Below are 13,491 nucleotides of genomic sequence, written 5' to 3'. Positions count from 1 at the left end.
ATGTGAGGAAAATGGATTACACGTAAAAAAGGTAATGTGCCGTGTTGCGCTAAGGAGACGGCTCCATCGCCGAAACTATTTTGCGAAAGGACCCAATTACATTTGGCATTTTGACTCTTACAACAAACTAGATAGATAGATAGATATTCTATTAATCCCTGCAAGGTAGCATCAGGAAATAAATAGGATAGACAATAAAATGCTGCACGTTGGTATGTTTTATGAGACTCTCCAGTCCTGTTAGTCAATTTTAATTTTGTTTGAACAAAGCAACAACGTGTATCAACGTGGTTATTCCTTTGCATGCTGTCATCCAACTTGAGTATCGGTTGAACATTCTGAACCTAGTTCTCTCTCTGACACTGCAGTTGTGAGCGTTTGTACTTCTGGACGTATTTCTTTATCATTTTCAGGTGCAACAAGTGCAAATAGTCTTCCTTGAATTCATTGAGCTTGTCTTAATATAGAAAGCTTGGGCCAGTGAAACAGTAACTGGTTTTAAGTTCAGTAGCTGGGATGGATCTAGTTGCTTGATCTGCTGGATTTTACACTGTTGAGACATAGATGTGGTTGTGTGGATGGCCCAATGCATGTGACACGATTGGCTACGTACATGTAGAATCTTTTTGAAGAATTCTGTATGTACCCTAGTACAATACGACTGTCAGTGAAAAACATAACATTGACAAATTTGATATCCAACTCGTCTCTGATTAAGTCGTACATTTATACTGCGAGTACGGCCGTGGTACAGTGTGTGCAGGACGTGGTGCGAGTTTCGACTTCCCCATCACGAAACCTACATGGTACTCAGCCTGACTGTCTAGAAAGCGCAGGTAGGCTACCGCCCCTAAAACTACAGTAGATGCATCAGAGAAAATGCACAGTTCATTCCTTTCCATAGCACTTAAGGAACTTGAGCTATAGCACTTTTTAAGTTGCAGATCCTCGAGGGCTTTCAACAAGTCTTTCCATGAGTCCCACAATACTTCCTTTTCTGGAGGAAGAGGTGCATCCCAATCTCTCTCTTCACATGACAGTTCACTGAGTAGCGCTTTGCCCTGCATGATGATGGGAGCGACAAAACCCAACGAGTCATACATGCTATTGACAACTGATAGTACTCCCCTGCGTGTGAATGGTTTTGTCTCAATTGGATACAAGGCAAGTGAAACTATCAGTTTGTAAATTCCAACGAAGTCCCAAGCTTACCTGTACTGGGAGGGGATCTACTCCGAGGTCCAAATCTTTCAATTCCTTTGCACGGTCCTCTACAGGAAACGCTTCCATGACCAGGCTTACAGTAAAATGCCACTTTGTGGAGTCACAGGTTGGATTTTGCTAACATGATTTTTCTTCTTGTTAACAGGTCAATCGCTTGTTCGGGAGTGCCAACAGATATAAGCCCGTCATCAACGTAAAACTGTCTCTCAACAAATTGTCTGGCGTCTGTGCGATGCGCTTGCTCACCTTCTTTTGATGCCCATCGCGTACAGTAAATGGCAACAGCAGTTTGTCTCCCGCCTGAATCGAGAGAGTATGACCAATTGTACAGTATGTATTCATCTGCCTCCCTCAAAATAAACAAAATTCTGAAATTTCAACACCTCAGTACCCCATGTAAGAGGAAAAGTAAAACATTATGCTGCTGGGGCACCACATATATAAACAAGCCAGGATTAGAAGCAGAGCTTCTGGAGAAAGCAAAGCACAGCAGTGCTATTGTTATCACACAGGGGGAGATTAGCGTTGATGGCTGTATGTGAGCTACCAGGCTTGGCTGGTGTTCTGTGTCGGATGCTAACCCAGCCCACCCCTGCTGTCACTGGTGCCATGTCACAATTAGCCAGAATAGCTACGGGCATGAGCGCTCGCCCTGGTGGCAAATGCACTCTATCCTTCTCGAATCACACAGATATCACCACTCTGGAGATCATTGCCAGCATAATGAATGCTGCCCCCGTTTTCACCTTTCAGATTATATTCTGTGCCAGAATCTGGAGTAATAGCCTGCATTGTTCGTTGCTCTAATTTCTGAGACTAACAAGCTCACAGAAGACGTAGTCATTCCAGAGTGAATCATTCTCAAGGTAATTTATGACTGTTACTGTGTGTCCTCTTTTTCGTACAATTATGAACACAAGTAATTATTTGTGATTAAAAATAGTGACTGAAATTGCACTTGAAGTCTGCAAGTGACCATAAAAAAATGCAAAATGACCATCCAAGCAGCGTTACGAAGGGTCCCTGACTGATTACAGATGCATGAATAATTAGCAGAGAGGCAGCTAAATGGCACTGAACATGATTTGATGTGCAGAGATAGACGAGATTCTCCATGGAACACAACCGTGTCCTCTTTGCCCTTCTCTCTCTTGTCCGCTGTCATCCTCTGCAATCTTCCTCTCTTTCTATATTAGGCTCTTCTGGGTTAATCATTCCTAGAGGACACCAGAGCTAAAATGTGACATATATCCTTTCTTGTGTAGACACTTTTATACATCACAGACTACTTAAACAATAGCTACAAAGTCAGTTGTGACACTGATATCAGCATGTTTTGTTTCAGACTCCTCTAAAATCCTTTCACTTGACCTTATTTCCCATTTATTCGTTGTTTGCCCCTCCTTTCACTTTGAAATGAATGCGCACAGCTCTCCAATATTCACATTATTATTTAACATTTATTCACCTTTGCCAACATCCTTGCTCCCCATTTTGCTCTATTGAGTCATGAGCCCTCTGGGAGGCGGGTGCTCTAATTCATTTGTTTGCATACGGGAAAAATGTCCAGCTCTGATGGATGGCTTTGGCTCGTGCGCTCGCTCCGTAGCCCAGGGTTTACAATGGAATTTGCTTAGAGTCTCTCAAAGGACTGCATCCTCAAATAGAGAGGGATAAATAAAACAGCTCCCCACACACAGACTGTACACACTGTAGACTGTCATGTAATTTCCCTTTTATAATCACATACACGCACACACATCAAACACATCTACATGCAAATAATCACATATCTGCACAGAGGGCCTAAACATGTAGAACCTCACTGCACCAATTTAAGCCACATGAAATATGTTCTGAGTGTATGTTGTGTGATGTTAGCTTAATAACCATTAAAGTTTTCACATGTCCTCACAAAATCCTGTAATTGCATAGTCCACTTCCTCTCCAAATTAGTCTGAATCGTGAGGCTTTTAATCAGTGAGGATGCAAACAGTGATGTGATGTGACTGCTAACATTAAGCCACTCTCTCTATAGCACTCTTCTCACCAACATTCACATGCACGCACACGCTTATGAGGACTCTAGCAAAAAAAAAAATGGCTGCCAGCTGAGCATGTTTTTTTTTTTTTCTGTCAGGTTCACCTCCAGCTGAAGTTCAATAATTTGTCTGCCAGTTTTTGGTCAGAAATAATTGAGGATATCCAAGTTTGTGAGTAGGCCTACTAGTGTCTTTGGAAATGCTTACATGTCTGACATTGTTGTTTGTTTGTGTGCGTGCGTTTAACTTGTGCTCTTATATATATGTATATATATATATATATATATATATATATATATATATATATATATATATATATATATATATATATATAGACCCTTGTGAGGACAAGCGGTTAAGAAAATGGATGGATTGATTCTTGATTACAGTGAAACGTCCCAAATTTAACACGACCCAGTTTCATGATTGTGGTCAACTTTTAGATTCCCTCTATTTAGAATAATGTGATCATAAAAACTTTGTTAACCATTTAATAATGACCACACACATATTAGCAATTCACTTTTCCAACTAGTGTTGTTCCGATACCGGTATCTGGAGAGGCATCGATACGGCATTGAAACAGTGGTATCGGCACTCCTCAATCCTTAACATTTACTGCTACATAAGTACAAAATTAAATCAACCTTGAATGTATTGTAAAACATAAAATAGCACGCACAAAAACCTACCACATTTAGATCACGAATGACAAGCATCTGGCGGCTAACCAGCCGATGGCTAGCCTGAGTAGCTAACGTAGCAGGCTACATCATCACTTACTGCTCTTTCTCATTAAAACAAAATATACAGATGGGACATTAATGCACTATGCTTTGTCACAGAAGATCCACATCAAAGTACTTTGTGCACAAACAGTTGGTTGATACACAGTGAGACAAATACAGAAAGTAGTTACCAAAATCAAATCAGGGGTTAACAGAACCAATTCCTCTGCTAAGTCATCCAGATAGCTGACAGTGAACATCCGTTCCTACTGGCAAAACACTGAAAAACTGAGGCCCATATTTTCGTACCTAGTGCAAATCTAAGGCAAAGCCCAGACTAAGTGTGCACATGATCGTTTTCTCTTAACTCTTTGACTGCCAGACGTTTTCAGAAAAGGGATGCCGCCAGTGCCAGCCGATTTAAGCATTTTGACTGATTTTCAAGGTCCACAGAAAATGTTCTGTTTGGACTATGGAAACACACGTACTACCAAATGAAAGATTGGACTTTCATCTTTCATCAGAAAAAAAGAGTTTGTTTCTACCTTATTCCGTTCTTTAGTAATCAACAATAGAAAATGGTTAGTTTGACCCAATTTCGCCCGTGTTGGACCAAAATACGGAGAAATCAAGCTTTTAGTGAAACGATATTATTTCATGCATTCTAGTGAATTTGACACTTCTTTTTGTCCATGAATGATGCCACAAACACCTAAATAGTGCTTTACTTCTATAAAACACTACCACCAAGAATGAAAAAGTGTTTTTTGATAGCAAAATACGTTTATTTACATTCAACAGTGTAACAATTTGACAACAATTTGGCAAACTATTTACAAATGTGTGCAACTGTGGTGCTATTTACAAATATGTGGATGTTTCAACGACAGTTTTTCTTTTTGTAACACTCTCCTGCGTGCAAGGAGACGCAACAGCATTTGCACAAGATTGCCTCTTCGCGTGCGCCACTTTCTTGCCGGCCGTTTTTTTCCGGGGAATAGCAAGTATATACTGCAGTGTGTGTCAAGTCTAATATCAGGATCATGCTACGGTTACGTTACGGTGGTGTTACGTCTCGCTTCCCCGTGTCCTTCAGTTGCTATACCGGGTGGTAGGAGATCCATTTTATCCACTCCATTCATGGTGGCATCGTAGTCCAGAAACAGTGTCTTCTCCGTGATCAGACTGTACCCGCTCCTCCGATGAATATGCATTGGACTCGGGGTACTCTTCATTGTCCGATCGAATGTCCGCTTGTGCAGCTCCGCGTTTTCCGGCCTTAGCAGCGCTAGCCGCGCTTTGCCGATGAGGCTTACTACTTGTTCATAACAGTCACGCCAAAGCTTCCAACTTTGGCGTAGAGCTCGTTGTCATCTTCATCATCATAATCAATCTGCATTGGTCGATGCCAACTCTCCATCGCCCGATCGAATGTCCGATTGTGTAGAAGTACCCGGCCGGCTATTGTGCGCGTTTTCCGGCCTTAGCAGCGCTAGCCGCGCTAGCCGCGCTAGCCGCGCGTAGCCGGTGAGGCTTACTACTTGTTCATAACAGTCACGCCAAAGCTTCCAACTTTGGCGTAGAGCTCGTTGTCATCTTCATCATCATAATCAATCTGCATTGGTCGATGCCAACTCTCCATCGCCCGATCGAATGTCCGATTGTGTAGAAGTACCCGGCCGGCTATTGTGCGCGTTTTCCGGCCTTAGCAGCGCTAGCCGCGCTAGCCGCGCTTAGCCGTGAGGCTTACTACGTGTTCATAACGCCAAAGCTTCCAACTTTGGCGTAGAGCTCGTTGTCATCATCATCGTTGACATCAATGCGCTTTTTAGTATTGATTGATGCTTTCCGTCTTTGAAAAAAATGCTCAAGCTGAGCTGCTTGTAACCGGTTGCTTGGTCAAGCCATTGTGGCTTGGATCAGCCATTGTCTCCTCAACACTCTAGCTCCGCCTCACGTCTTCTACTGACGCCCACGGTGGGCGGCCCATCCAACCTTGTGCAAAGAGAGTCATCGCTGCCCTCTAGGGGCCAAAACGAGTCTTTGACTAATCAGATCAGCCTGATTCTTTCAGCACAGCTGCCCAAGGCTTTCCTGCACCCGTTTTTGAAAAAAAAAAAAAAAAACATAGGGGACGTCTTTTAACGTCCTCGGCGCCCTTCCCTAGGTTTATGCTAAACGTTTTATAACGTTTATGGCAGTCAAAGAGTTAAAATAGCGCAGAAAAATGAGTATTTTCCCCGTTTTGCGCCGTTGTGGGAGGGAACACAGGCAGCTCCCAGACAATCGAGCATCTCCCTTATTCCATTTAAATTCAGCAGACAGAGGCCCACTGTGTAAATGAAGGAAGGACTCACTGTAGTCCATGCGGGAGATCGGAGCGCACAATTTACAGGAAAATATCCACTTGCGGTCACTGTGGACTGGCACTTGGAGACTGCCTTCACAATAAACTAGACTTGCCAAAGCACTGGAATTAAGACGCGCCCGTTTTAATGCATTGCGCCTGTCTACGGAAATAGAGCTCCGAGTCTGCTTTGATTCAACCGACTCCACATGTTTTGTTGAAGTTGTATTTACAAAAAAGTTTGCTTACAGTTTTGTAAAAATGAAAACATCGAAAAAATTCTGCTGGAAGGACAAAGTGTAAAGAATATTCCATCCATCAATCAATTTTCCATACACCCTCAAAACTGCTGGGTCAAATATAAACCAATTTTGCTCAAAAATTGGACCGACCCACTACTTGGGTCAATTTGACCCAACTTTCTGGGTTGTTTTGTGTAAAAGAGTTAACAAAACAACCAGCAATCCAGCGTTGATTGGCATGTGCAGCTCGTAGCATTGAATGCTTTATCCATTATAGCATAAGTGTTCCAGATCAAACCAAAACAACTTCTAGTCTCTTGAGCAAATCTGAACCAAAGGCACATGTACATTTGTTCAGATTTGTGATTTATGCTTGCCAAATTAAGTGCACAGGCCTTTGAGACATGTCTGCATCTGTAACACTGACAAGGCCAAGACATCTGTGACTCTGTGGGGTGAACGGCAGGCATGTGGCAGGGGACATGTATTTTCGTGGTTCATTTCACCCCTGCTCCCTCTGCCTCTCTTCCTCTCATTCTGTGGTCCTGATTTATTCTCACACAGAAATGCAAAGCTTTGTTCCCTCGCTTAGTCAGGAAGAACCAGCACTATTTTGAGAGCATTCACGTACATGTTTTAATTAGAGCTCATTATTATGTAAAGCACCAAGAGGCAGTAAGACACCCATGATTCACCACAACTCAGTTACTTGAAATGAGAGGTGATGTGTACCTAATAACAATCTTATTGAGCTTTTTTTTTATTTTTATATATTTATATATTTATAACAACCACCATTCCATCCCATAAATATGTGTGCATCAAAGCAAAGTGAAATGCAAACGATATAAGAAATGTGTGAACCTATAAATCAAATAATTCATAAGAGGTTTTAGTGCACTCCTTATTTTTGCCCCAAAGCACAAAATACCATCCATAAATGCATGATTCAATGAGTTTGGGGTGGAAATGTGTGGAACTGTTCCTGTTATGCAATCACCAGGTGTCCGAATACCTCTTTCCTTTCTTGTATTTCTTCTTTAGTATTTGTTGACCTGCAACTGACATTTGTTGACATTCTGAATCGAAATGCACTTTAATCTATTTCCATTTTCCTCTGCCTCGCATTTGTTTTAAATAATTCATATATTTAAGAGTCAAATATCAACTTCAATCTTCAGTATCCTCTTGTGGGTGTAGCATAACTACAAGACGAGTTCAGCAAGTTTATTTGTTGACATACAGCTACACACTGTGGTAGTAGTTACGTCTGTCTGTTCGAATACCTATTAGAACAGCTATGTGAGGATCGAGCTTGTTCTTCCAGTGCTTGCGTGGGTTCTCTAATTTACTCCCAAAAAACATGTATGATTTTCCTATTCCTAGGTGTGTTTTTTTTTTTCTGCAATTGATTAGCTATCTGTCCAGGGCAAGGTTGGGCAAAATTCAGAATTTCAGAATTTAACTCAATTCAATGGATGAACTTGAATTTGAATTGGTGAGTTGTCATCAAGCTATGATAATGCGTTGTCATTGAGATGCACCACTACGTCATCACTGGAGGAGTAATGGTGTCCACTTTGGAACGTACGAAGCGCGTTTTGAAATCTTTCCACTCTGGATTACAAAAGTGATCCGTTTCAATTTCCGAAACTACGCCGTCGTGGGGACGAACTGCCCAAACGGCAAGAAACTTGTGCGGATACATTGAAACAGGATTTCGTGGATGGGGCCTTAGTCCCTTGTGTTCTGTTAGTCGGCCTCGGTCCATTGTGCGTGTCAGTGTCATGTTTTGTTGCTGCCCCATGTCCTGCTATCACCTCATCAAGCTGTTTACTTAGCACATCATTTTTTGATTATGCAATTTGTTGTTTTCATATTTACCTACCAGTTCCTTGTTCACCTTACTGTTTTTTTTTTTTTTTGGTTAATTCAAGAAAAACAAAAACTTTGGGGGAACTTCTGCCTCCCCGCTCTGCTTCCCTGCATTTGGGTCCTCAACCATGCCTAACCCTGACACATTTTTCTTCTGATTGGAAGCACATATGCAGAAACTCACATTAAGCATTTCTTTAATGTAGGAAAGCTTACAATGTAGCATATCTTGATTCCAAAGTGAAGAAATGCAACATTGTTTTTGTAATTAAGGGTGGGGTGGCCATCGCAATTGAAGCTGGCTGATACATTTTTGGTCCAAACCCCGTAGTGGACATTCTCAATTCAATTTTGAATTTTGCCCAGCCCTGGCCCAGGGTTTACCCCCTCTCATTTCTCATCTGAAGTCAGCTATGTAGGCTCCAGTTATCCATGACCCTCATGAGGACAAGCAGGTATATTCAGCAGAACTGTTGTGTGATATAAGCAACTAAACTGAGAAACTAAAAGCTTTTTTTTTTCTTACTTGTAATTAAAAATGTATGTATTAATTGTTAGTTCTAGTACATTTACTTTCTCAAAAGATGCCTGCAGGCATCGGCATGTTTTTTGTCTGTGCTCTGAAAACATACTGCGGCAGGAAATGTGAGTGTGGAAAAATAAGTGAATTTAAGTCAAAATAGTTTCTTGGCATTCTATCCACAGTAGCTGCATATTTTGCAGTAGCAGTCAAAAAGTAATCTGTTGGTTTTGAAAATAATGAAAAAAACTGTAGCATTTTATTCATGTAAAATTTTGCCATGCCAACAGGCCTGGCAGTGCTCCCTGAAAAAGAAATAGAGGGCAATCACAGCTGCTGTCTCACATTTCACATTCCGCTTGGTGTATCGCTCAAAGACACACGACTATAAAATCCACATTGGCTACAGTGCACTCTTAGATGTCCTGTTTAATTTGTTTCTTATTTTTTATCCATGATATATCCTATTGGATAGTTTAATAGGTGGATGACATAGGTTTGAAGAAGGTCACTGTTTAATTTGCACCTCTGGGAACTTCATTGCCCAGTTCCGCAACCGGCAGTCCGTACAAATGGTCCAAAATGCATGCAACTATCAACCCTCATTACAACACAAACATTTGTGACAGAACTTGCTGTTGAGACTGAAGCGGGAGTGCAATTTTCCATTGCTTTAATTCTGATTATTGCTCAACAGTAGCTAGGCACAATATACATTCTGCGCTACTTTTTTGCCATTCCAATGGAAGTTTTGTAGGATGTGTTGTCATCAAGCCAGCATGTGAAATTTGTAAGTACTGCAAGCTGGTGTCTATTGGTTCTATTTTGATGAATTTGTCATTAAAGTTCATTGCTTTTCTATTACACTTTTTTTTTAATCATGTAATTTAATTTGGCATAGAGGGACAAAAATAAAGTGCACTTTGCAGTCTAATTGATACGGGTCTCAGTGCAGTTCTGCCTCCTCAGCAGCTCTACTCCTTAGCCGATGGTGGGAAATGCCATGCAGAGGGAGATATATGTCAAGGTGAGGGAGAAAGAGAAAGGAAGGCAAAACAGGCAAAAGTCGGTTTTCGTCTGAGGGGGAGGGAAAATGTGATTTCTTTGACTTAACGTTGTTCGTTGGTGGCTTTCAGAGACCGCAAATGTAGAATGATTTTTCTTGTGACTGTTATGTGGGAGATAAGCAGACTGCACTTGTTTCTATTTAAATAACAGACAAACATATACAATAATGAAAAGTGCCTCCATATAAACGCAACTCAACTAATGCGGCTAATAATGTCTCTGCTTCACTCACACACACTCCAAAGAAATGTAAACCATTTGCTGCTTCATCATTACTCCTTGTAGCACCATATAATGTAAGAATTTCCTGGCAATGTAATCACACCTGAAAATGTAATAAAATTTGCACTTAACTCGATCAAAAAAGTAATAAAACCCAATAATGCAATAATTTCACCAGTAATATAGTAAAAAAAAAAAAACTGACTGACATTGTAACAACATTTTTACTGATAATCTATTACCATTTACATTATTATATCATCTATATTATATTGCATCTCAAAAGCCTTTGTGGCAGAGCAGTTCCAATCAAGTGGGTAGATCAACTCTGTCAAATAACTCTAACAATGACCTCTATTTAAAGACACAGTGTGTATTATTTATTGGCAACGGTGAACTAATAGAATGCAATGATTTTTAAACATGAGCACCATGGTGCCTCAAGAGAGACCACACGTCACAAGCCTACGAGCAATTACACAAATTATTATTTGACACAAGTGAGCGTGCAAATGAGCGATGGCGAGCGAGCAGGAGTTAGCCAGAGTGGCTATCAAGAGTGGCTAGCGGGAGAAGGTAGTAAAAGCTTGCAAGAGCAAAGCAGAGAGATACAAGCGGCCGGAGCCTGAATCACGGGACTCAGTAACAACCACCTGCAGGCCCCAGCTGTGGAAGGTAAGCTGTGTTTGACCCATTGGGTCAGACACTAGCTGCAAGCACCACCAGGGCTAACTACATTTGTTAAGTTCTCCTTCGCGCATCCATAGCAGAAAGATAGCGGCAAAACATTAGCCTCCTGTAAGGCGACGTGATAGATATTCTTCTTTTTTTTTGCATATTATTGAAATCAATGGTGGGTTTTTAAAATAAATGAATTATTAGTTCACCACTAGATGGTGCTAAATTTTACAAAGTATCTCTTTAAATCAGATAGTGTTCCTCATGGTGACCGATTTTTTGTGCAGATCTCTAACAATGTTAGTTTGACCAAGGTCAATCTTGTCAAAACCTGAATCAGTTCCAGGCTGGGGATGTGGACTCTTGCTAAATGCTAACATGTACATTGTGAAGGAAGACATGTCATGACATGCTTCCTACGGCACCTGCAAAATAAAAGTCACTAGACATTGCATCTGTCAAGACACCTTTATTGTGACGAGGCGCAACAACAGCAGTGCATCCAACAATGTGCAATTGACGTTTTCATGAAAGAACTCAGAGCAGGCTTTCTGGAAAAGTGCACGACTACGCAAATTGTAAGCTTATTTTGAGCCTTGAAACTAAAAAATCAATTGTAACGTCACTCATTTCACAATAACGATAACTTTCAAATATGGGGAAAATAATAAGATTACTACGTTTATAAAAAAAGAACGTTACCTATCGCCGTTAGTTCAAACGTTGTCATTCCCAACACTGGTTATGGCATGGAAATATATAGGAGAAAAACAACGTGCAATGGTAAACTCTTGGGTATTGCTCTGAACCAAGGAAGTCCCACAGAAGAACGTTGTTGCTCAAGAGTTCTTCACGGCAGCAACACTCTCGTCTTAATTGTGTTCTTGCTGAGAAGCTGAAACGACACGAGGCTCAGATTGCTCTCTCAAATCTGCTGAACATGGAGAAGGCTTTCTGCCCTGGAATTGTAAGAAGCCACGTTTCATACTTTCTGCAGCAATCTTTATTTTTAGTATCTTGGCTTTTTACAGCTCTGGGGAACCTCCCAAATGACCTGATTGTAAGGATGCATTTGACACCCGTGTTCATTAAGAGAAATTGGGAGCAGAAAGGCACATTTTCATGAGCTCCCATGACGACACAAGTATGCCTCCACAAGCTACCGAGATGTAGCTTTCCAAAGCTTATGTAGCATCATTCTCGGCCGCCCAATAATTCACTCCGGTCCTGGTGGAGTAAAGGTGTCAAACAAGACATTACACAGCTGGTTCATCCCCAACACAGGACATGGAATGATGAAAGGAAAGCACCAGAGAGGGAGGGGGAAGGACAAGTGACTTTTTTAAATAACTCTAGAGTATGGTGGGAATTACATTAATGAGGCGAAATGGGATAGAAATATGTAGTTCCCACATAGAGGAAGGCAATGGCAATCCTTGGAGAAGCCCAAAGAACCACTCGCCTTGACTGTGTGTGGAGAAAACCAGGGAGGGCTCTGCCGACCACAAATATGCGAAGCGGAAGGAGATTGACTGAAAAGAAGGCAAAGATGGCATCGGGAATGAGCTGCTCTGACTTTCTTCTCCTCTTCTCCCACAGAGACAGTGGCAGTTCTCTGGTGAGGATCAGAAAGGTGTGAGATGGAAAGTGTGGGGGGAGAGAGTAGCCCCAGGAGAATAGATCTCCAGTCATGAATTCCACTGGGACTCCCTCTATCAGTGCTCACTTTCCATCAAATGTTAAAAAATAAATAACCTCTTCAGTCAGCCTCCTTTGAGAAGTCAGCTTTTCCCAGGGGCAAGGTTCACTTTCCATGTAGTTATCGCTCTGCCGTTCCTCTCAACTGCGCCTTTTTCACACCCTCTGACATATTCTGTGTTAATAAAATCTGTGGATATACATTTCAGTATTACACCCATATTTGAGCTCAGGCTGTATTCACACTTGTAGTGGTTTGGTCCAAACCAAAGTAAAAAAAAAAAATTTAAAACAGTATTCACATATATTGCAGCTTGTCCTTTGAGATGGAACTTCTCATTGAGCCAAGCACGATATGTAGCATACATTATTACAAACTAAAAGTTGGCCAGTAAAAGAACAAATGTGTGTCGCACTAATTTAATTGCATCAGGTTTGTTACATCTTGCACGATGAAACTCATCTGAAACGTATCTGCTGGGCTACATACAGTCATTACACTGACCTATGATCTTAATGATGACAAGACAGATGGATTCTCCACTTCCTACATAAAATACAGATAATCCGGCAAATCCTTTGATTGACATATTTTATCAACTGTGAAATATTATCCTGGCCATTTATCCTGCAGGGTAGGATGTTTCTCCTTGATCTGCTCAGAAAGTGTCAGGACTTACAATCTGCTAAAACGGTTCAATATTTACAATCGCAAATCCTCGTGTGTTTAGCCAAGGCATGGGATCTGTGAGATTAGAAAAAGATCTGTAGCTTGTATTGTTGTATAATGTGTCATTCACCATGAAAAATGACAATGAGACAAGTTTGCTACAACAAACCAGGTGAG

General features: G+C 41.2%; 1 protein-coding gene across 2 annotated transcripts in view; it reads left to right on the top strand.

The window, feature by feature from the left end:
- The window catches only part of lrrc4ca (leucine rich repeat containing 4C, genome duplicate a), a 135,093-nt gene that overhangs the window by 93,511 nt on the left and 28,091 nt on the right, over positions 1-13,491 (top strand). The window lies entirely within an intron of this gene.

Source organism: Leptonotus elevatus, chromosome 4 (genome assembly GCF_054856555.1).
Source record: "Leptonotus elevatus isolate MCC_2025b chromosome 4, RoL_Lele_1.0, whole genome shotgun sequence".
In the NCBI taxonomy this organism is placed as follows: domain Eukaryota; kingdom Metazoa; phylum Chordata; class Actinopteri; order Syngnathiformes; family Syngnathidae; genus Leptonotus; species Leptonotus elevatus.
The sequence above is the reverse complement of the archived record's forward strand: the minus strand, read 5'-3'. Positions and strand labels throughout refer to the sequence as shown.